This window comes from Caloenas nicobarica, chromosome 13, assembly GCF_036013445.1.
Source record: "Caloenas nicobarica isolate bCalNic1 chromosome 13, bCalNic1.hap1, whole genome shotgun sequence".
Classification (NCBI taxonomy): domain Eukaryota; kingdom Metazoa; phylum Chordata; class Aves; order Columbiformes; family Columbidae; genus Caloenas; species Caloenas nicobarica.
The window spans coordinates 21,065,085-21,088,675 of NC_088257.1; positions in this window are offsets into that span (position 1 = coordinate 21,065,085).

The window sequence follows — 23,591 nt, forward strand, 5'->3', positions numbered from 1 at the left end:
CTTGTGTTACCTGCAGGAAGAGCTGAGAAGTGGCAGCTGCGGCTGCCAGCATGGTGGAGCATGAGCAGCTGGCTCCCAGGCCAAATGGCCCAAAGAAAGGGTGGCAAGGGGCGGTGCTGAGAACTGCAGAGGAAGGCAAAAAACCGCCGGGGACCAGTGCCAATGTGCCCCGGGGGAAAAAGTTCCTTGCTGAGCCCAGTGCTGGCCATGGGCTGTTCCCTGAGCATGTGAGCCAGACCTGGCTCCTTGTCCCACAGGCTGCTCATGCTTCCCAGGAGCTGCCCAAGCCCTATCCTCCCTTGAGCTGGAGCTATCTTGCGGACATGCCAGAGTGCCCAAGTGCCTCTGAGCTGATAGACCTTGTGGGCAAGAATCCTTGCTGTCCCTGTGTAGGACACCAGTGGGTGTTCCAAAGCACTGCAAGCCCTTGCAAGCCCTTGCAAGCCCTCGACATCCTATCTCTTACGGCTCCTGAGCGTTGCTGTGTAGGAGATGAGGATGGTGAGCTCTGCAGTGCTCCTCAAGAAGGAATTGCCTTGGTCTTGCCACTGCTATCCAGTTGAAAAGGATTTGCATCCATGAGCCGAGCTTGGAAGGTGGCCCTGCCAGCAGATTGTCTTGCAGCGGAGAACCTCCAGCAGCCTCATGCAAGGTTTTCTTCCCTCAGCCCCTGGCCTGTGATTCCAGCAGCTCCTCAAGTGCTTCCTGTCAGATGTGCTGGGGCTGCCCCCGGGCCAGCTCTGGCAGTGGACACGGGAGGCTGCTCCTCTGGATCCTGCGTGGGGCCTGGTGACCACTGCGTTGCCGGGTGCTGGCATTGTGACATGGGGCTGACACAGCCGCATATGTGCAGCCCTTTGGAGGAAGCCTTTGGGGTGCTGGCTCCAAATCAGTCCCTGTACCTACAAAATAGGGGAGTAAGCAACCTAATAGAGTCCCTTTTTTGCAAAAAGACAGTGTGCATTTGTAGCCAGTGCAGCCTTACTTCCAGTAGCAATACTGCCTGTAGTATCATGTATGGAGGCCTCAGGGCTAGCTCAGGGCTTGTCACGCAGAACTGCAGGCCTGACAGAGCAGAACTGCTCTCCTCTCCTCTCCTCTCCTCTCCTCTCCTCTCCTCTCCTCTCCTCTCCTCTCCTCTCCTCTCCTCTCCTCTCCTCTCCTGTTCTCTCCTCTCCTCTCCTCTCCTCTCCTCTCCTCTCCTCTCCTCTCCTGTCCGCCAGTCCAATATCTAAGAGACTGTTTGCCTGAAAGGACAGAGGGTTTTCAGTTCCAAAATCAATTTCAAAGACACAGAACACAATGAATATGATTTTATTTTGTTGTTAATTTATTAATTTTCTTGATTTGATGTTAATTCATGTTATGTTTCTTCGTGTCATTTTTTTTCCCTTTGTGACTGTGTTTCAGAACCCAGGCTCACAAGCATTAGCTCAAGCCCAAGTGTAGCCAGGAGTAGGCTGAGGCATTCTTCAGTTTAGCCTGAGAAAAGATCCCTTGCAGGCTGGCAAAGGCAAGTCCCAGAGCTGCAGAGAGCAGCTGCAGGAATAGAGGCCAAGCTGTCCGCAGTTCCTGCAGAGGGAGAACCTTGACAAGGAGTTGTGGGACTGACCATGCACAAAAGAGGAGGAAGAAGAAGAAGAAGAAGAAGAGGAAGAAGAGGTGAGTGGTACCGTGGCATCTCTTCCAAAGCGTGACATGTAGCGATGACGAGCAGACTTTTTGCCTTCCACAATTTGTTTGGCTGCTGTGCTTCTTGGGCAGGGATGCATGAGAAGCGCTCTGGTCCCTGCCAGGCGCTTGTGTTACCTGCAGGAAGAGCTGAGAAGTGGCAGCTGCGGCTGCCAGCATGGTGGAGCATGAGCAGCTGGCTCCCAGGCCAAATGGCCCAAAGAAAGGGTGGCAAGGGGCGGTGCTGAGAACTGCAGAGGAAGGCAAAAAAACGCCGGGGACCAGTGCCAATGTGCCCCGGGGGAAAAAGTTCCTTGCTGAGCCCAGTGCTGGCCATGGGCTGTTCCCTGAGCATGTGAGCCAGACCTGGCTCCTTGTCCCACAGGCTGCTCATGCTTCCCAGGAGCTGCCCAAGCCCTATCCTCCCTTGAGCTGGAGCTATCTTGCGGACTTGCCAGAGTGCCCAAGTGCCTCTGAGCTGATAGACCTTGTGGGCAAGAATCCTTGCTGTCCCTGTGTAGGACACCAGTGGGTGTTCCAAAGCACTGCAAGCCCTTGCAAGCCCTTGCAAGCCCTCGACATCCTATCTCTTACGGCTCCTGAGCGTTGCTCTGTAGGAGATGAGGATGGTGAGCTCTGCAGTGCTCCTCAAGAAGGAATTGCCTTGGTCTTGCCACTGCTATCCAGTTGAAAAGGATTTGCATCCATGAGCCGAGCTTGGAAGGTGGCCCTGCCAGCAGATTGTCTTGCAGCGGAGAACCTCCAGCAGCCTCATGCAAGGTTTTCTTCCCTCAGCCCCTGGCCTGTGATTCCAGCAGCTCCTCAAGTGCTTCCTGTCAGATGTGCTGGGGCTGCCCCCGGGCCAGCTCTGGCAGTGGACACGGGAGGCTGCTCCTCTGGATCCTGCGTGGGGCCTGGTGACCACTGCGTTGCCGGGTGCTGGCATTGTGACATGGGGCTGACACAGCCGCATATGTGCAGCCCTTTGGAGGAAGCCTTTGGGGTGCTGGCTCCAAATCAGTCCCTGTACCTACAAAATAGGGGAGTAAGCAACCTCATAGAGTCCCTTTTTTGCAAAAAGACAGTGTGCATTTGTAGCCAGTGCAGCCTTACTTCCAGTAGCAATACTGCCTGTAGTATCATGTATGGAGGCCTCAGGGCTAGCTCAGGGCTTGTCACGCAGAACTGCAGGCCTGACAGAGCAGAACTGCTCTCCTCTCCTCTCCTCTCCTCTCCTCTCATCTCCTCTCCTCTCCTCTCCTCTCCTCTCCTCTCCTCTCCTGTTCTCTCCTCTCCTCTCCTCTCCTCTCCTCTCCTCTCCTCTCCTCTTCTCTCCTCTCCTGTCCGCCAGTCCAATATCTAAGAGACTGTTTGCCTGAAAGGACAGAGGGTTTTCAGTTCCAAAATCAATTTCAAAGACACAGAACACAATGAATATGATTTTATTTTGTTGTTAATTTATTAATTTTCTTGATTTTATGTTAATTCATGTGATGTTTCTTCGTGTCATTTTTTTTCCCTTTGTGACTCTGTTTCAGAACCCAGGCTCACAAGCATTAGCTCAAGCCCAAGTGTAGCCAGGAGTAGGCTGAGGCATTCTTCAGTTTAGCCTGAGAAAAGATCCCTTGCAGGCTGGCAAAGGCAAGTCCCAGAGCTGCAGAGAGCAGCTGCAGGAATAGAGGCCAAGCTGTCCGCGGTTCCTGCAGAGGGAGAACCTTGACAAGGAGTTGTGGGACTGACCGTGCACAAAAGAGGAGGAAGAAGAAGAAGAAGAAGAAGAAGAGGAAGAAGAGGTGAGTGGTACCGTGGCATCTCTTCCAAAGCGTGACATGTAGCGATGACGAGCAGACTTTTTGCCTTCCACAATTTGTTTGGCTGCTGTGCTTCTTGGGCAGGGATGCATGAGAAGCGCTCTGGTCCCTGCCAGGCGCTTGTGTTACCTGCAGGAAGAGCTGAGAAGTGGCAGCTGCGGCTGCCAGCATGGTGGAGCATGAGCAGCTGGCTCCCAGGCCAAATGGCCCAAAGAAAGGGTGGCAAGGGGCGGTGCTGAGAACTGCAGAGGAAGGCAAAAAAACGCCGGGGACCAGTGCCAATGTGCCCCGGGGGAAAAAGTTCCTTGCTGAGCCCAGTGCTGGCCATGGGCTGTTCCCTGAGCATGTGAGCCAGACCTGGCTCCTTGTCCCACAGGCTGCTCATGCTTCCCAGGAGCTGCCCAAGCCCTATCCTCCCTTGAGCTGGAGCTATCTTGCGGACTTGCCAGAGTGCCCAAGTGCCTCTGAGCTGATAGACCTTGTGGGCAAGAATCCTTGCTGTCCCTGTCTAGGACACCAGTGGGTGTTCCAAAGCACTGCAAGCCCTTGCAAGCCCTTGCAAGCCCTCGACATCCTATCTCTTACGGCTCCTGAGCGTTGCTCTGTAGGAGATGAGGATGGTGAGCTGTGCAGTGCTCCTCAAGAAGGAATTGCCTTGGTCTTGCCACTGCTATCCAGTTGAAAAGGATTTGCATCCATGAGCCGAGCTTGGAAGGTGGCCCTGCCAGCAGATTGTCTTGCAGCGGAGAACCTCCAGCAGCCTCATGCAAGGTTTTCTTCCCTCAGCCCCTGGCCTGTGATTCCAGCAGCTCCTCAAGTGCTTCCTGTCAGATGTGCTGGGGCTGCCCCCGGGCCAGCTCTGGCAGTGGACACGGGAGGCTGCTCCTCTGGATCCTGCGTGGGGCCTGGTGACCACTGCGTTGCCGGGTGCTGGCATTGTGACATGGGGGTGACACAGCCGCATATGTGCAGCCCTTTGGAGGAAGCCTTTGGGGTGCTGGCTGCAAATCAGTCCCTGTACCTACAAAATAGGGGAGTAAGCAACCTCATAGAGTCCCTTTTTTGCAAAAAGACAGTGTGCATTTGTAGCCAGTGCAGCCTTACTTCCAGTAGCAATACTGCCTGTAGTATCATGTATGGAGGCCTCAGGGCTAGCTCAGGGCTTGTCACGCAGAACTGCAGGCCTGACAGAGCAGAACTGCTCTCCTCTCCTCTCCTCTCCTCTCCTCTCCTCTCCTCTCCTCTCCTCTCCTCTCCTCTCCTCTCCTCTCCTCTCCTCTCCTGTTCTCTCCTCTCCTCTCCTCTCCTCTCCTCTCCTCTCCTCTCCTCTCCTCTCCTCTCCTCTCCTGTCCGCCAGTCCAATATCTAAGAGACTGTTTGCCTGAAAGGACAGAGGGTTTTCAGTTCCAAAATCAATTTCAAAGACACAGAACACAATGAATATGATTTTATTTTGTTGTTAATTTATTAATTTTCTTGATTTGATGTTAATTCATGTTATGTTTCTTCGTGTCATTTTTTTTCCCTTTGTGACTCTGTTTCAGAACCCAGGCTCACAAGCATTAGCTCAAGCCCAAGTGTAGCCAGGAGTAGGCTGAGGCATTCTTCAGTTTAGCCTGAGAAAAGATCCCTTGCAGGCTGGCAAAGGCAAGTCCCAGAGCTGCAGAGAGCAGCTGCAGGAATAGAGGCCAAGCTGTCCGCGGTTCCTGCAGAGGGAGAACCTTGACAAGGACTTGTGGGACTGACCATGCACAAAAGAGGAGGAAGAAGAAGAAGAAGAAGAGGAAGAAGAGGTGAGTGGTACCGTGGCATCTCTTCCAAAGCGTGACATGTAGCGATGACGAGCAGACTTTTTGCTTTCCACAATTTGTTTGGCTGCTGTGCTTCTTGGGCAGGGATGCATGAGAAGCGCTCTGGTCCCTGCCAGGCGCTTGTGTTACCTGCAGGAAGAGTTGAGAAGTGGCAGCTGCGGCTGCCAGCATGGTGGAGCATGAGCAGCTGGCTCCCAGGCCAAATGGCCCAAAGAAAGGGTGGCAAGGGGCGGTGCTGAGAACTGCAGAGGAAGGCAAAAAACCGCCGGGGACCAGTGCCAATGTGCCCCGGGGGAAAAAGTTCCTTGCTGAGCCCAGTGCTGGCCATGGGCTGTTCCCTGAGCATGTGAGCCAGACCTGGCTCCTTGTCCCACAGGCTGCTCATGCTTCCCAGGAGCTGCCCAAGCCCTATCCTCCCTTGAGCTGGAGCTATCTTGCGGACTTGCCAGAGTGCCCAAGTGCCTCTGAGCTGATAGACCTTGTGGGCAAGAATCCTTGCTGTCCCTGTGTAGGACACCAGTGGGTGTTCCAAAGCACTGCAAGCCCTTGCAAGCCCTTGCAAGCCCTCGACATCCTATCTCTTACGGCTCCTGAGCGTTGCTCTGTAGGAGATGAGGATGGTGAGCTCTGCAGTGCTCCTCAAGAAGGAATTGCCTTGGTCTTGCCACTGCTATCCAGTTGAAAAGGATTTGCATCCATGAGCCGAGCTTGGAAGGTGGCCCTGCCAGCAGATTGTCTTGCAGCGGAGAACCTCCAGCAGCCTCATGCAAGGTTTTCTTCCCTCAGCCCCTGGCCTGTGATTCCAGCAGCTCCTCAAGTGCTTCCTGTCAGATGTGCTGGGGCTGCCCCCGGGCCAGCTCTGGCAGTGGACACGGGAGGCTGCTCCTCTGGATCCTGCGTGGGGCCTGGTGACCACTGCGTTGCCGGGTGCTGGCATTGTGACATGGGGCTGACACAGCCGCATATGTGCAGCCCTTTGGAGGAAGCCTTTGGGGTGCTGGCTCCAAATCAGTCCCTGTACCTACAAAATAGGGGAGTAAGCAACCTAATAGAGTCCCTTTTTTGCAAAAAGACAGTGTGCATTTGTAGCCAGTGCAGCCTTACTTCCAGTAGCAATACTGCCTGTAGTATCATGTATGGAGGCCTCAGGGCTAGCTCAGGGCTTGTCACGCAGAACTGCAGGCCTGACAGAGCAGAACTGCTCTCCTCTCCTCTCCTCTCCTCTCCTCTCCTCTCCTCTCCTCTCCTCTCCTCTCCTGTTCTCTCCTCTCCTCTCCTCTCCTCTCCTCTCCTCTCCTCTCCTCTCCTCTCCTCTCCTCTCCTCTCCTCTCCTCTCCTCTCCTCTCCTGTCCGCCAGTCCAATATCTAAGAGACTGTTTGCCTGAAAGGACAGAGGGTTTTCAGTTCCAAAATCAATTTCAAAGACACAGAACACAATGAATATGATTTTATTTTGTTGTTAATTTATTAATTTTCTTGATTTGATGTTAATTCATGTTATGTTTCTTCGTGTCATTTTTTTTCCCTTTGTGACTCTGTTTCAGAACCCAGGCTCACAAGCATTAGCTCAAGCCCAAGTGTAGCCAGGAGTAGGCTGAGGCATTCTTCAGTTTAGCCTGAGAAAAGATCCCTTGCAGGCTGGCAAAGGCAAGTCCCAGAGCTGCAGAGAGCAGCTGCAGGAATAGAGGCCAAGCTGTCCGCGGTTCCTGCAGAGGGAGAACCTTGACAAGGAGTTGTGGGACTGACCGTGCACAAAAGAGGAGGAAGAAGAAGAAGAAGAAGAAGAGGAAGAAGAGGTGAGTGGTACCGTGGCATCTCTTCCAAAGCGTGACATGTAGCGATGACGAGCAGACTTTTTGCCTTCCACAATTTGTTTGGCTGCTGTGCTTCTTGGGCAGGGATGCATGAGAAGCGCTCTGGTCCCTGCCAGGCGCTTGTGTTACCTGCAGGAAGAGTTGAGAAGTGGCAGCTGCGGCTGCCAGCATGGTGGAGCATGAGCAGCTGGCTCCCAGGCCAAATGGCCCAAAGAAAGGGTGGCAAGGGGCGGTGCTGAGAACTGCAGAGGAAGGCAAAAAACCGCCGGGGACCAGTGCCAATGTGCCCCGGGGGAAAAAGTTCCTTGCTGAGCCCAGTGCTGGCCATGGGCTGTTCCCTGAGCATGTGAGCCAGACCTGGCTCCTTGTCCCACAGGCTGCTCATGCTTCCCAGGAGCTGCCCAAGCCCTATCCTCCCTTGAGCTGGAGCTATCTTGCGGACTTGCCAGAGTGCCCAAGTGCCTCTGAGCTGATAGACCTTGTGGGCAAGAATCCTTGCTGTCCCTGTGTAGGACACCAGTGGGTGTTCCAAAGCACTGCAAGCCCTTGCAAGCCCTTGCAAGCCCTCGACATCCTATCTCTTACGGCTCCTGAGCGTTGCTCTGTAGGAGATGAGGATGGTGAGCTCTGCAGTGCTCCTCAAGAAGGAATTGCCTTGGTCTTGCCACTGCTATCCAGTTGAAAAGGATTTGCATCCATGAGCCGAGCTTGGAAGGTGGCCCTGCCAGCAGATTGTCTTGCAGCGGAGAACCTCCAGCAGCCTCATGCAAGGTTTTCTTCCCTCAGCCCCTGGCCTGTGATTCCAGCAGCTCCTCAAGTGCTTCCTGTCAGATGTGCTGGGGCTGCCCCCGGGCCAGCTCTGGCAGTGGACACGGGAGGCTGCTCCTCTGGATCCTGCGTGGGGCCTGGTGACCACTGCGTTGCCGGGTGCTGGCATTGTGACATGGGGCTGACACAGCCGCATATGTGCAGCCCTTTGGAGGAAGCCTTTGGGGTGCTGGCTCCAAATCAGTCCCTGTACCTACAAAATAGGGGAGTAAGCAACCTAATAGAGTCCCTTTTTTGCAAAAAGACAGTGTGCATTTGTAGCCAGTGCAGCCTTACTTCCAGTAGCAATACTGCCTGTAGTATCATGTATGGAGGCCTCAGGGCTAGCTCAGGGCTTGTCACGCAGAACTGCAGGCCTGACAGAGCAGAACTGCTCTCCTCTCCTCTCCTCTCCTCTCCTCTCCTCTCCTCTCCTCTCCTCTCCTGTTCTCTCCTCTCCTCTCCTCTCCTCTCCTCTCCTCTCCTCTCCTCTCCTCTCCTCTCCTCTCCTCTCCTCTCCTCTCCTCTCCTCTCCTGTCCGCCAGTCCAATATCTAAGAGACTGTTTGCCTGAAAGGACAGAGGGTTTTCAGTTCCAAAATCAATTTCAAAGACACAGAACACAATGAATATGATTTTATTTTGTTGTTAATTTATTAATTTTCTTGATTTGATGTTAATTCATGTTATGTTTCTTCGTGTCATTTTTTTTCCCTTTGTGACTCTGTTTCAGAACCCAGGCTCACAAGCATTAGCTCAAGCCCAAGTGTAGCCAGGAGTAGGCTGAGGCATTCTTCAGTTTAGCCTGAGAAAAGATCCCTTGCAGGCTGGCAAAGGCAAGTCCCAGAGCTGCAGAGAGCAGCTGCAGGAATAGAGGCCAAGCTGTCCGCGGTTCCTGCAGAGGGAGAACCTTGACAAGGAGTTGTGGGACTGACCGTGCACAAAAGAGGAGGAAGAAGAAGAAGAAGAAGAAGAGGAAGAAGAGGTGAGTGGTACCGTGGCATCTCTTCCAAAGCGTGACATGTAGCGATGACGAGCAGACTTTTTGCCTTCCACAATTTGTTTGGCTGCTGTGCTTCTTGGGCAGGGATGCATGAGAAGCGCTCTGGTCCCTGCCAGGCGCTTGTGTTACCTGCAGGAAGAGCTGAGAAGTGGCAGCTGCGGCTGCCAGCATGGTGGAGCATGAGCAGCTGGCTCCCAGGCCAAATGGCCCAAAGAAAGGGTGGCAAGGGGCGGTGCTGAGAACTGCAGAGGAAGGCAAAAAACCGCCGGGGACCAGTGCCAATGTGCCCCGGGGGAAAAAGTTCCTTGCTGAGCCCAGTGCTGGCCATGGGCTGTTCCCTGAGCATGTGAGCCAGACCTGGCTCCTTGTCCCACAGGCTGCTCATGCTTCCCAGGAGCTGCCCAAGCCCTATCCTCCCTTGAGCTGGAGCTATCTTGCGGACTTGCCAGAGTGCCCAAGTGCCTCTGAGCTGATAGACCTTGTGGGCAAGAATCCTTGCTGTCCCTGTGTAGGACACCAGTGGGTGTTCCAAAGCACTGCAAGCCCTTGCAAGCCCTTGCAAGGCCTCGACATCCTATCTCTTACGGCTCCTGAGCGTTGCTCTGTAGGAGATGAGGATGGTGAGCTCTGCAGTGCTCCTCAAGAAGGAATTGCCTTGGTCTTGCCACTGCTATCCAGTTGAAAAGGATTTGCATCCATGAGCCGAGCTTGGAAGGTGGCCCTGCCAGCAGATTGTCTTGCAGCGGAGAACCTCCAGCAGCCTCATGCAAGGTTTTCTTCCCTCAGCCCCTGGCCTGTGATTCCAGCAGCTCCTCAAGTGCTTCCTGTCAGATGTGCTGGGGCTGCCCCCGGGCCAGCTCTGGCAGTGGACACGGGAGGCTGCTCCTCTGGATCCTGCGTGGGGCCTGGTGACCACTGCGTTGCCGGGTGCTGGCATTGTGACATGGGGCTGACACAGCCGCATATGTGCAGCCCTTTGGAGGAAGCCTTTGGGGTGCTGGCTCCAAATCAGTCCCTGTACCTACAAAATAGGGGAGTAAGCAACCTCATAGAGTCCCTTTTTTGCAAAAAGACAGTGTGCATTTGTAGCCAGTGCAGCCTTACTTCCAGTAGCAATACTGCCTGTAGTATCATGTATGGAGGCCTCAGGGCTAGCTCAGGGCTTGTCACGCAGAACTGCAGGCCTGACAGAGCAGAACTGCTCTCCTCTCCTCTCCTCTCCTCTCCTCTCCTCTCCTCTCCTCTCCTCTCCTCTCCTCTCCTCTCCTCTCCTCTCCTCTTCTCTTCTCTCCTGTCCGCCAGTCCAATATCTAAGAGACTGTTTGCCTGAAAGGACAGAGGGTTTTCAGTTCCAAAATCAATTTCAAAGGCACAGAACACAATGAATATGATTTTATTTTGTTGTTAATTTATTAATTTTCTTGATTTGATGTTAATTCATGTTATGTTTCTTCGTGTCATTTTTTCTCCCTTTGTGACTCTGTTTCAGAACCCAGGCTCACAAGCATTAGCTCAAGCCCAAGTGTAGCCAGGAGTAGGCTGAGGCATTCTTCAGTTTAGCCTGAGAAAAGATCCCTTGCAGGCTGGCAAAGGCAAGTCCCAGAGCTGCAGAGAGCAGCTGCAGGAATAGAGGCCAAGCTGTCCGCGGTTCCTGCAGAGGGAGAACCTTGACAAGGAGTTGTGGGACTGACCATGCACAAAAGAGGAGGAAGAAGAAGAAGAAGAAGAAGAGGAAGAAGAGGTGAGTGGTACCGTGGCATCTCTTCCAAAGCGTGACATGTAGCGATGACGAGCAGACTTTTTGCCTTCCACAATTTGTTTGGCTGCTGTGCTTCTTGGGCAGGGATGCATGAGAAGCGCTCTGGTCCCTGCCAGGTGCTTGTGTTACCTGCAGGAAGAGCTGAGAAGTGGCAGCTGCGGCTGCCAGCATGGTGGAGCATGAGCAGCTGGCTCCCAGGCCAAATGGCCCAAAGAAAAGGTGGCAAGGGGCGGTGCTGAGAACTGCAGAGGAAGGCAAAAAACCGCCGGGGACCAGTGCCAATGTGCCCCGGGGGAAAAAGTTCCTTGCTGAGCCCAGTGCTGGCCATGGGCTGTTCCCTGAGCATGTGAGCCAGACCTGGCTCCTTGTCCCACAGGCTGCTCATGCTTCCCAGGAGCTGCCCAAGCCCTATCCTCCCTTGAGCTGGAGCTATCTTGCTGACTTGCCAGAGTGCCCAAGTGCCTCTGAGCTGATAGACCTTGTGGGCAAGAATCCTTGCTGTCCCTGTGTAGGACACCAGTGGGTGTTCCAAAGCACTGCAAGCCCTTGCAAGCCCTTGCAAGCCCTCGACATCCTATCTCTTACGGCTCCTGAGCGTTGCTCTGTAGGAGATGAGGATGGTGAGCTGTGCAGTGCTCCTCAAGAAGGAATTGCCTTGGTCTTGCCACTGCTATCCAGTTGAAAAGGATTTGCATCCATGAGCCGAGCTTGGAAGGTGGCCCTGCCAGCAGATTGTCTTGCAGCGGAGAACCTCCAGCAGCCTCATGCAAGGTTTTCTTCCCTCAGCCCCTGGCCTGTGATTCCAGCAGCTCCTCAAGTGCTTCCTGTCAGATGTGCTGGGGCTGCCCCCGGGCCAGCTCTGGCAGTGGACACGGGAGGCTGCTCCTCTGGATCCTGCGTGGGGCCTGGTGACCACTGCGTTGCCGGGTGCTGGCATTGTGACATGGGGCTGACACAGCCGCATATGTGCAGCCCTTTGGAGGAAGCCTTTGGGGTGCTGGCTCCAAATCAGTCCCTGTACCTACAAAATAGGGGAGTAAGCAACCTAATAGAGTCCCTTTTTTGCAAAAAGACAGTGTGCATTTGTAGCCAGTGCAGCCTTACTTCCAGTAGCAATACTGCCTGTAGTATCATGTATGGAGGCCTCAGGGCTAGCTCAGGGCTTGTCACGCAGAACTGCAGGCCTGACAGAGCAGAACTGCTCTCCTCTCCTCTCCTCTCCTCTCCTCTCCTCTCCTCTCCTCTCCTCTCCTCTCCTCTCCTGTTCTCTCCTCTCCTCTCCTCTCCTCTCCTCTCCTCTCCTCTCCTCTCCTCTCCTCTCCTCTCCTCTCCTCTCCTCTCCTCTCCTGTCCGCCAGTCCAATATCTAAGAGACTGTTTGCCTGAAAGGACAGAGGGTTTTCAGTTCCAAAATCAATTTCAAAGACACAGAACACAATGAATATGATTTTATTTTGTTGTTAATTTATTAATTTTCTTGATTTGATGTTAATTCATGTTATGTTTCTTCGTGTCATTTTTTTTCCCTTTGTGACTCTGTTTCAGAACCCAGGCTCACAAGCATTAGCTCAAGCCCAAGTGTAGCCAGGAGTAGGCTGAGGCATTCTTCAGTTTAGCCTGAGAAAAGATCCCTTGCAGGCTGGCAAAGGCAAGTCCCAGAGCTGCAGAGAGCAGCTGCAGGAATAGAGGCCAAGCTGTCCGCGGTTCCTGCAGAGGGAGAACCTTGACAAGGAGTTGTGGGACTGACCGTGCACAAAAGAGGAGGAAGAAGAAGAAGAAGAAGAAGAGGAAGAAGAGGTGAGTGGTACCGTGGCATCTCTTCCAAAGCGTGACATGTAGCGATGACGAGCAGACTTTTTGCCTTCCACAATTTGTTTGGCTGCTGTGCTTCTTGGGCAGGGATGCATGAGAAGCGCTCTGGTCCCTGCCAGGCGCTTGTGTTACCTGCAGGAAGAGTTGAGAAGTGGCAGCTGCGGCTGCCAGCATGGTGGAGCATGAGCAGCTGGCTCCCAGGCCAAATGGCCCAAAGAAAGGGTGGCAAGGGGCGGTGCTGAGAACTGCAGAGGAAGGCAAAAAACCGCCGGGGACCAGTGCCAATGTGCCCCGGGGGAAAAAGTTCCTTGCTGAGCCCAGTGCTGGCCATGGGCTGTTCCCTGAGCATGTGAGCCAGACCTGGCTCCTTGTCCCACAGGCTGCTCATGCTTCCCAGGAGCTGCCCAAGCCCTATCCTCCCTTGAGCTGGAGCTATCTTGCGGACTTGCCAGAGTGCCCAAGTGCCTCTGAGCTGATAGACCTTGTGGGCAAGAATCCTTGCTGTCCCTGTGTAGGACACCAGTGGGTGTTCCAAAGCACTGCAAGCCCTTGCAAGCCCTTGCAAGCCCTCGACATCCTATCTCTTACGGCTCCTGAGCGTTGCTCTGTAGGAGATGAGGATGGTGAGCTCTGCAGTGCTCCTCAAGAAGGAATTGCCTTGGTCTTGCCACTGCTATCCAGTTGAAAAGGATTTGCATCCATGAGCCGAGCTTGGAAGGTGGCCCTGCCAGCAGATTGTCTTGCAGCGGAGAACCTCCAGCAGCCTCATGCAAGGTTTTCTTCCCTCAGCCCCTGGCCTGTGATTCCAGCAGCTCCTCAAGTGCTTCCTGTCAGATGTGCTGGGGCTGCCCCCGGGCCAGCTCTGGCAGTGGACACGGGAGGCTGCTCCTCTGGATCCTGCGTGGGGCCTGGTGACCACTGCGTTGCCGGGTGCTGGCATTGTGACATGGGGCTGACACAGCCGCATATGTGCAGCCCTTTGGAGGAAGCCTTTGGGGTGCTGGCTCCAAATCAGTCCCTGTACCTACAAAATAGGGGAGTAAGCAACCTAATAGAGTCCCTTTTTTGCAAAAAGACAGTGTGCATTTGTAGCCAGTGCAGCCTTACTTCCAGTAGCAATACTGCCTGTAGTATCATGTATGGAGGCCTCAGGGCTAGCTCAGGGCTTGTCACGCAGAACTGCAGGCCTGACAGAGCAGAACTGCTCTCCTCTCCTCTCCTCTCCTCTCCTCTCCTCTCCTCTCCTCTCCTCTCCTCTCCTGTTCTCTCCTCTCCTCTCCTCTCCTCTCCTCTCCTCTCCTCTCCTCTCCTCTCCTCTCCTCTCCTCTCCTCTCCTGTCCGCCAGTCCAATATCTAAGAGACTGTTTGCCTGAAAGGACAGAGGGTTTTCAGTTCCAAAATCAATTTCAAAGACACAGAACACAATGAATATGATTTTATTTTGTTGTTAATTTATTAATTTTCTTGATTTGATGTTAATTCATGTTATGTTTCTTCGTGTCATTTTTTTTCCCTTTGTGACTCTGTTTCAGAACCCAGGCTCACAAGCATTAGCTCAAGCCCAAGTGTAGCCAGGAGTAGGCTGAGGCATTCTTCAGTTTAGCCTGAGAAAAGATCCCTTGCAGGCTGGCAAAGGCAAGTCCCAGAGCTGCAGAGAGCAGCTGCAGGAATAGAGGCCAAGCTGTCCGCGGTTCCTGCAGAGGGAGAACCTTGACAAGGAGTTGTGGGACTGACCGTGCACAAAAGAGGAGGAAGAAGAAGAAGAAGAAGAAGAGGAAGAAGAGGTGAGTGGTACCGTGGCATCTCTTCCAAAGCGTGACATGTAGCGATGACGAGCAGACTTTTTGCCTTCCACAATTTGTTTGGCTGCTGTGCTTCTTGGGCAGGGATGCATGAGAAGCGCTCTGGTCCCTGCCAGGCGCTTGTGTTACCTGCAGGAAGAGCTGAGAAGTGGCAGCTGCGGCTGCCAGCATGGTGGAGCATGAGCAGCTGGCTCCCAGGCCAAATGGCCCAAAGAAAGGGTGGCAAGGGGCGGTGCTGAGAACTGCAGAGGAAGGCAAAAAACCGCCGGGGACCAGTGCCAATGTGCCCCGGGGGAAAAAGTTCCTTGCTGAGCCCAGTGCTGGCCATGGGCTGTTCCCTGAGCATGTGAGCCAGACCTGGCTCCTTGTCCCACAGGCTGCTCATGCTTCCCAGGAGCTGCCCAAGCCCTATCCTCCCTTGAGCTGGAGCTATCTTGCGGACTTGCCAGAGTGCCCAAGTGCCTCTGAGCTGATAGACCTTGTGGGCAAGAATCCTTGCTGTCCCTGTGTAGGACACCAGTGGGTGTTCCAAAGCACTGCAAGCCCTTGCAAGCCCTTGCAAGGCCTCGACATCCTATCTCTTACGGCTCCTGAGCGTTGCTCTGTAGGAGATGAGGATGGTGAGCTCTGCAGTGCTCCTCAAGAAGGAATTGCCTTGGTCTTGCCACTGCTATCCAGTTGAAAAGGATTTGCATCCATGAGCCGAGCTTGGAAGGTGGCCCTGCCAGCAGATTGTCTTGCAGCGGAGAACCTCCAGCAGCCTCATGCAAGGTTTTCTTCCCTCAGCCCCTGGCCTGTGATTCCAGCAGCTCCTCAAGTGCTTCCTGTCAGATGTGCTGGGGCTGCCCCCGGGCCAGCTCTGGCAGTGGACACGGGAGGCTGCTCCTCTGGATCCTGCGTGGGGCCTGGTGACCACTGCGTTGCCGGGTGCTGGCATTGTGACATGGGGCTGACACAGCCGCATATGTGCAGCCCTTTGGAGGAAGCCTTTGGGGTGCTGGCTCCAAATCAGTCCCTGTACCTACAAAATAGGGGAGTAAGCAACCTCATAGAGTCCCTTTTTTGCAAAAAGACAGTGTGCATTTGTAGCCAGTGCAGCCTTACTTCCAGTAGCAATACTGCCTGTAGTATCATGTATGGAGGCCTCAGGGCTAGCTCAGGGCTTGTCACGCAGAACTGCAGGCCTGACAGAGCAGAACTGCTCTCCTCTCCTCTCCTCTCCTCTCCTCTCCTCTCCTCTCCTCTCCTCTCCTCTCCTCTCCTCTCCTCTCCTCTTCTCTTCTCTCCTGTCCGCCAGTCCAATATCTAAGAGACTGTTTGCCTGAAAGGACAGAGGGTTTTCAGTTCCAAAATCAATTTCAAAGGCACAGAACACAATGAATATGATTTTATTTTGTTGTTAATTTATTAATTTTCTTGATTTGATGTTAATTCATGTTATGTTTCTTCGTGTCATTTTTTCTCCCTTTGTGACTCTGTTTCAGAACCCAGGCTCACAAGCATTAGCTCAAGCCCAAGTGTAGCCAGGAGTAGGCTGAGGCATTCTTCAGTTTAGCCTGAGAAAAGATCCCTTGCAGGCTGGCAAAGGCAAGTCCCAGAGCTGCAGAGAGCAGCTGCAGGAATAGAGGCCAAGCTGTCCGCGGTTCCTGCAGAGGGAGAACCTTGACAAGGAGTTGTGGGACTGACCATGCACAAAAGAGGAGGAAGAAGAAGAAGAAGAAGAAGAGGAAGAAGAGGTGAGTGGTACCGTGGCATCTCTTCCAAAGCGTGACATGTAGCGATGACGAGCAGACTTTTTGCCTTCCACAATTTGTTTGGCTGCTGTGCTTCTTGGGCAGGGATGCATGAGAAGCGCTCTGGTCCCTGCCAGGTGCTTGTGTTACCTGCAGGAAGAGCTGAGAAGTGGCAGCTGCGGCTGCCAGCATGGTGGAGCATGAGCAGCTGGCTCCCAGGCCAAATGGCCCAAAGAAAAGGTGGCAAGGGGCGGTGCTGAGAACTGCAGAGGAAGGCAAAAAACCGCCGGGGACCAGTGCCAATGTGCCCCGGGGGAAAAAGTTCCTTGCTGAGCCCAGTGCTGGCCATGGGCTGTTCCCTGAGCATGTGAGCCAGACCTGGCTCCTTGTCCCACAGGCTGCTCATGCTTCCCAGGAGCTGCCCAAGCCCTATCCTCCCTTGAGCTGGAGCTATCTTGCTGACTTGCCAGAGTGCCCAAGTGCCTCTGAGCTGATAGACCTTGTGGGCAAGAATCCTTGCTGTCCCTGTGTAGGACACCAGTGGGTGTTCCAAAGCACTGCAAGCCCTTGCAAGCCCTTGCAAGCCCTCGACATCCTATCTCTTACGGCTCCTGAGCGTTGCTCTGTAGGAGATGAGGATGGTGAGCTGTGCAGTGCTCCTCAAGAAGGATTTGCCTTGGTCTTGCCACTGCTATCCAGTTGAAAAGGATTTGCATCCATGAGCCGAGCTTGGAAGGTGGCCCTGCCAGCAGATTGTCTTGCAGCGGAGAACCTCCAGCAGCCTCATGCAAGGTTTTCTTCCCTCAGCCCCTGGCCTGTGATTCCAGCAGCTCCTCAAGTGCTTCCTGTCAGATGTGCTGGGGCTGCCCCCGGGCCAGCTCTGGCAGTGGACACGGGAGGCTGCTCCTCTGGATCCTGCGTGGGGCCTGGTGACCACTGCGTTGCCGGGTGCTGGCATTGTGACATGGGGCTGACACAGCCGCATATGTGCAGCCCTTTGGAGGAAGCCTTTGGGGTGCTGGCTCCAAATCAGTCCCTGTACCTACAAAATAGGGGAGTAAGCAACCTAATAGAGTCCCTTTTTTGCAAAAAGACAGTGTGCATTTGTAGCCAGTGCAGCCTTACTTCCAGTAGCAATACTGCCTGTAGTATCATGTATGGAGGCCTCAGGGCTAGCTCAGGGCTTGTCACGCAGAACTGCAGGCCTGACAGAGCAGAACTGCTCTCCTCTCCTCTCCTCTCCTCTCCTCTCCTCTCCTCTCCTCTCCTCTCCTCTCCTCTCCTCTCCTCTCCTCTCCTCTTCTCTTCTCTCCTGTCCGCCAGTCCAATATCTAAGAGACTGTTTGCCTGAAAGGACAGAGGGTTTTCAGTTCCAAAATCAATTTCAAAGACACAGAACACAATGAATATGATTTTATTTTGTTGTTAATTTATTAATTTTCTTGATTTGATGTTAATTCATGTTATGTTTCTTCGTGTCATTTTTTTTCCCTTTGTGACTCTGTTTCAGAACCCAGGCTCACAAGCATTAGCTCAAGCCCAAGTGTAGCCAGGAGTAGGCTGAGGCATTCTTCAGTTTAGCCTGAGAAAAGATCCCTTGCAGGCTGGCAAAGGCAAGTCCCAGAGCTGCAGAGAGCAGCTGCAGGAATAGAGGCCAAGCTGTCCGCGGTTCCTGCAGAGGGAGAACCTTGACAAGGAGTTGTGGGACTGACCATGCACAAAAGAGGAGGAAGAAGAAGAAGAAGAAGAAGAGGAAGAAGAGGTGAGTGGTACCGTGGCATCTCTTCCAAAGCGTGACATGTAGCGATGACGAGCAGACTTTTTGCCTTCCACAATTTGTTTGGCTGCTGTGCTTCTTGGGCAGGGATGCATGAGAAGCGCTCTGGTCCCTGCCAGGTGCTTGTGTTACCTGCAGGAAGAGCTGAGAAGTGGCAGCTGCGGCTGCCAGCATGGTGGAGCATGAGCAGCTGGCTCCCAGGCCAAATGGCCCAAAGAAAAGGTGGCAAGGGGCGGTGCTGAGAACTGCAGAGGAAGGCAAAAAACCGCCGGGGACCAGTGCCAATGTGCCCCGGGGGAAAAAGTTCCTTGCTGAGCCCAGTGCTGGCCATGGGCTGTTCCCTGAGCATGTGAGCCAGACCTGGCTCCTTGTCCCACAGGCTGCTCATGCTTCCCAGGAGCTGCCCAAGCCCTATCCTCCCTTGAGCTGGAGCTATCTTGCTGACTTGCCAGAGTGCCCAAGTGCCTCTGAGCTGATAGACCTTGTGGGCAAGAATCCTTGCTGTCCCTGTGTAGGACACCAGTGGGTGTTCCAAAGCACTGCAAGCCCTTGCAAGCCCTTGCAAGCCCTCGACATCCTATCTCTTACGGCTCCTGAGCGTTGCTCTGTAGGAGATGAGGATGGTGAGCTGTGCAGTGCTCCTCAAGAAGGAATTGCCTTGGTCTTGCCACTGCTATCCAGTTGAAAAGGATTTGCATCCATGAGCCGAGCTTGGAAGGTGGCCCTGCCAGCAGATTGTCTTGCAGCGGAGAACCTCCAGCAGCCTCATGCAAGGTTTTCTTCCCTCAGCCCCTGGCCTGTGATTCCAGCAGCTCCTCAAGTGCTTCCTGTCAGATGTGCTGGGGCTGCCCCCGGGCCAGCTCTGGCAGTGGACACGGGAGGCTGCTCCTCTGGATCCTGCGTGGGGCCTGGTGACCACTGCGTTGCCGGGTGCTGGCATTGTGACATGGGGCTGACACAGCCGCATATGTGCAGCCCTTTGGAGGAAGCCTTTGGGGTGCTGGCTCCAAATCAGTCCCTGTACCTACAAAATAGGGGAGTAAGCAACCTAATAGAGTCCCTTTTTTGCAAAAAGACAGTGTGCATTTGTAGCCAGTGCAGCCTTACTTCCAGTAGCAATACTGCCTGTAGTATCATGTATGGAGGCCTCAGGGCTAGCTCAGGGCTTGTCACGCAGAACTGCAGGCCTGACAGAGCAGAACTGCTCTCCTCTCCTCTCCTCTCCTCTCCTCTCCTCTCCTCTCCTCTCCTCTCCTCTCCTGTTCTCTCCTCTCCTCTCCTCTCCTCTCCTCTCCTCTCCTCTCCTCTCCTCTCCTCTCCTCTCCTCTCCTCTCCTCTCCTCTCCTCTCCTCTCCTCTCCTGTCCGCCAGTCCAATATCTAAGAGACTGTTTGCCTGAAAGGACAGAGGGTTTTCAGTTCCAAAATCAATTTCAAAGACACAGAACACAATGAATATGATTTTATTTTGTTGTTAATTTATTAATTTTCTTGATTTGATGTTAATTCATGTTATGTTTCTTCGTGTCATTTTTTTTCCCTTTGTGACTCTGTTTCAGAACCCAGGCTCACAAGCATTAGCTCAAGCCCAAGTGTAGCCAGGAGTAGGCTGAGGCATTCTTCAGTTTAGCCTGAGAAAAGATCCCTTGCAGGCTGGCAAAGGCAAGTCCCAGAGCTGCAGAGAGCAGCTGCAGGAATAGAGGCCAAGCTGTCCGCGGTTCCTGCAGAGGGAGAACCTTGACAAGGAGTTGTGGGACTGACCGTGCACAAAAGAGGAGGAAGAAGAAGAAGAAGAAGAAGAGGAAGAAGAGGTGAGTGGTACCGTGGCATCTCTTCCAAAGCGTGACATGTAGCGATGACGAGCAGACTTTTTGCCTTCCACAATTTGTTTGGCTGCTGTGCTTCTTGGGCAGGGATGCATGAGAAGCGCTCTGGTCCCTGTCAGGCGCTTGTGTTACCTGCAGGAAGAGCTGAGAAGTGGCAGCTGCGGCTGCCAGCATGGTGGAGCATGAGCAGCTGGCTCCCAGGCCAAATGGCCCAAAGAAAGGGTGGCAAGGGGCGGTGCTGAGAACTGCAGAGGAAGGCAAAAAACCGCCGGGGACCAGTGCCAATGTGCCCCGGGGATAAAAGTTCCTTGCTGAGCCCAGTGCTGGCCATGGGCTGTTCCCTGAGCATGTGAGCCAGACCTGGCTCCTTGTCCCACAGGCTGCTCATGCTTCCCAGGAGCTGCCCAAGCCCTATCCTCCCTTGAGCTGGAGCTATCTTGCGGACTTGCCAGAGTGCCCAAGTGCCTCTGAGCTGATAGACCTTGTGGGCAAGAATCCTTGCTGTCCCTGTGTAGGACACCAGTGGGTGTTCCAAAGCACTGCAAGCCCTTGCAAGCCCTTGCAAGGCCTCGACATCCTATCTCTTACGGCTCCTGAGCGTTGCTCTGTAGGAGATGAGGATGGTGAGCTCTGCAGTGCTCCTCAAGAAGGAATTGCCTTGGTCTTGCCACTGCTATCCAGTTGAAAAGGATTTGCATCCATGAGCCGAGCTTGGAAGGTGGCCCTGCCAGCAGATTGTCTTGCAGCGGAGAACCTCCAGCAGCCTCATGCAAGGTTTTCTTCCCTCAGCCCCTGGCCTGTGATTTCAGCAGCTCCTCAAGTGCTTCCTGTCAGATGTGCTGGGGCTGCCCCCGGGCCAGCTCTGGCAGTGGACACGGGAGGCTGCTCCTCTGGATCCTGCGTGGGGCCTGGTGACCACTGCGTTGCCGGGTGCTGGCATTGTGACATGGGGCTGACACAGCCGCATATGTGCAGCCCTTTGGAGGAAGCCTTTGGGGTGCTGGCTCCAAATCAGTCCCTGTACCTACAAAATAGGGGAGTAAGCAACCTCATAGAGTCCCTTTTTTGCAAAAAGACAGTGTGCATTTGTAGCCAGTGCAGCCTTACTTCCAGTAGCAATACTGCCTGTAGTATCATGTATGGAGGCCTCAGGGCTAGCTCAGGGCTTGTCACGCAGAACTGCAGGCCTGACAGAGCAGAACTGCTCTCCTCTCCTCTCCTCTCCTCTCCTCTCCTCTCCTCTCCTCTCCTCTCCTCTCCTCTCCTCTCCTCTCCTCTCCTCTCCTCTCCTCTCCTCTCCTCTTCTCTTCTCTCCTGTCCGCCAGTCCAATATCTAAGAGACTGTTTGCCTGAAAGGACAGAGGGTTTTCAGTTCCAAAATCAATTTCAAAGGCACAGAACACAATGAATATGATTTTATTTTGTTGTTAATTTATTAATTTTCTTGATTTGATGTTAATTCATGTTATGTTTCTTCGTGTCATTTTTTCTCCCTTTGTGACTCTGTTTCAGAACCCAGGCTCACAAGCATTAGCTCAAGCCCAAGTGTAGCCAGGAGTAGGCTGAGGCATTGTTCAGTTTAGCCTGAGAAAAGATCCCTTGCAGGCTGGCAAAGGCAAGTCCCAGAGCTGCAGAGAGCAGCTGCAGGAATAGAGGCCAAGCTGTCCGCGGTTCCTGCAGAGGGAGAACCTTGACAAGGAGTTGTGGGACTGACCATGCACAAAAGAGGAGGAAGAAGAAGAAGAAGAAGAAGAGGAAGAAGAGGTGAGTGGTACCGTGGCATCTCTTCCAAAGCGTGACATGTAGCGATGACGAGCAGACTTTTTGCCTTCCACAATTTGTTTGGCTGCTGTGCTTCTTGGGCAGGGATGCATGAGAAGCGCTCTGGTCCCTGCCAGGTGCTTGTGTTACCTGCAGGAAGAGCTGAGAAGTGGCAGCTGCGGCTGCCAGCATGGTGGAGCATGAGCAGCTGGCTCCCAGGCCAAATGGCCCAAAGAAAAGGTGGCAAGGGGCGGTGCTGAGAACTGCAGAGGAAGGCAAAAAACCGCCGGGGACCAGTGCCAATGTGCCCCGGGGGAAAAAGTTCCTTGCTGAGCCCAGTGCTGGCCATGGGCTGTTCCCTGAGCATGTGAGCCAGACCTGGCTCCTTGTCCCACAGGCTGCTCATGCTTCCCAGGAGCTGCCCAAGCCCTATCCTCCCTTGAGCTGGAGCTATCTTGCTGACTTGCCAGAGTGCCCAAGTGCCTCTGAGCTGATAGACCTTGTGGGCAAGAATCCTTGCTGTCCCTGTGTAGGACACCAGTGGGTGTTCCAAAGCACTGCAAGCCCTTGCAAGCCCTTGCAAGCCCTCGACATCCTATCTCTTACGGCTCCTGAGCGTTGCTCTGTAGGAGATGAGGATGGTGAGCTGTGCAGTGCTCCTCAAGAAGGAATTGCCTTGGTCTTGCCACTGCTATCCAGTTGAAAAGGATTTGCATCCATGAGCCGAGCTTGGAAGGTGGCCCTGCCAGCAGATTGTCTTGCAGCGGAGAACCTCCAGCAGCCTCATGCAAGGTTTTCTTCCCTCAGCCCCTGGCCTGTGATTCCAGCAGCTCCTCAAGTGCTTCCTGTCAGATGTGCTGGGGCTGCCCCCGGGCCAGCTCTGGCAGTGGACACGGGAGGCTGCTCCTCTGGATCCTGCGTGGGGCCTGGTGACCACTGCGTTGCCGGGTGCTGGCATTGTGACATGGGGGTGACACAGCCGCATATGTGCAGCCCTTTGGAGGAAGCCTTTGGGGTGCTGGCTCCAAATCAGTCCCTGTACCTACAAAATAGGGGAGTAAGCAACCTAATAGAGTCCCTTTTTTGCAAAAAGACAGTGTGCATTTGTAGCCAGTGCAGCCTTACTTCCAGTAGCAATACTGCCTGTAGTATCATGTATGGAGGCCTCAGGGCTAGCTCAGGGCTTGTCACACAGAACTGCAGGCCTGACAGAGCAGAACTGCTCTCCTCTCCTCTCCTCTCCTCTCCTCTCCTCTCCTCTCCTCTCCTCTCCTCTCCTCTCCTCTCCTCTCCTCTCCTCTCCTCTTCTCTTCTCTCCTGTCCGCCAGTCCAATATCTAAGAGACTGTTTGCCTGAAAGGACAGAGGGTTTTCAGTTCCAAAATCAATTTCAAAGACACAGAACACAATGAATATGATTTTATTTTGTTGTTAATTTATTAATTTTCTTGATTTGATGTTAATTCATGTTATGTTTCTTCGTGTCATTTTTTTTCCCTTTGTGACTCTGTTTCAGAACCCAGGCTCACAAGCATTAGCTCAAGCCCAAGTGTAGCCAGGAGTAGGCTGAGGCATTCTTCAGTTTAGCCTGAGAAAAGATCCCTTGCAGGCTGGCAAAGGCAAGTCCCAGAGCTGCAGAGAGCAGCTGCAGGAATAGAGGCCAAGCTGTCCGCGGTTCCTGCAGAGGGAGAACCTTGACAAGGACTTGTGGGACTGACCATGCACAAAAGAGGAGGAAGAAGAAGAAGAAGAAGAAGAGGAAGAAGAGGTGAGTGGTACCGTGGCATCTCTTCCAAAGCATGACATGTAGCGATGACGAGCAGACTTTTTGCCTTCCACAATTTGTTTGGCTGCTGTGCTTCTTGGGCAGGGATGCATGAGAAGCGCTCTGGTCCCTGCCAGGCGCTTGTGTTACCTGCAGGAAGAGCTGAGAAGTGGCAGCTGCGGCTGCCAGCATGGTGGAGCATGAGCAGCTGGCTCCCAGGCCAAATGGCCCAAAGAAAGGGTGGCAAGGGGCGGTGCTGAGAACTGCAGAGGAAGGCAAAAAACCGCCGGGGACCAGTGCCAATGTGCCCCGGGGGAAAAAGTTCCTTGCTGAGCCCAGTGCTGGCCATGGGCTGTTCCCTGAGCATGTGAGCCAGACCTGGCTCCTTGTCCCACAGGCTGCTCATGCTTCCCAGGAGCTGCCCAAGCCCTATCCTCCCTTGAG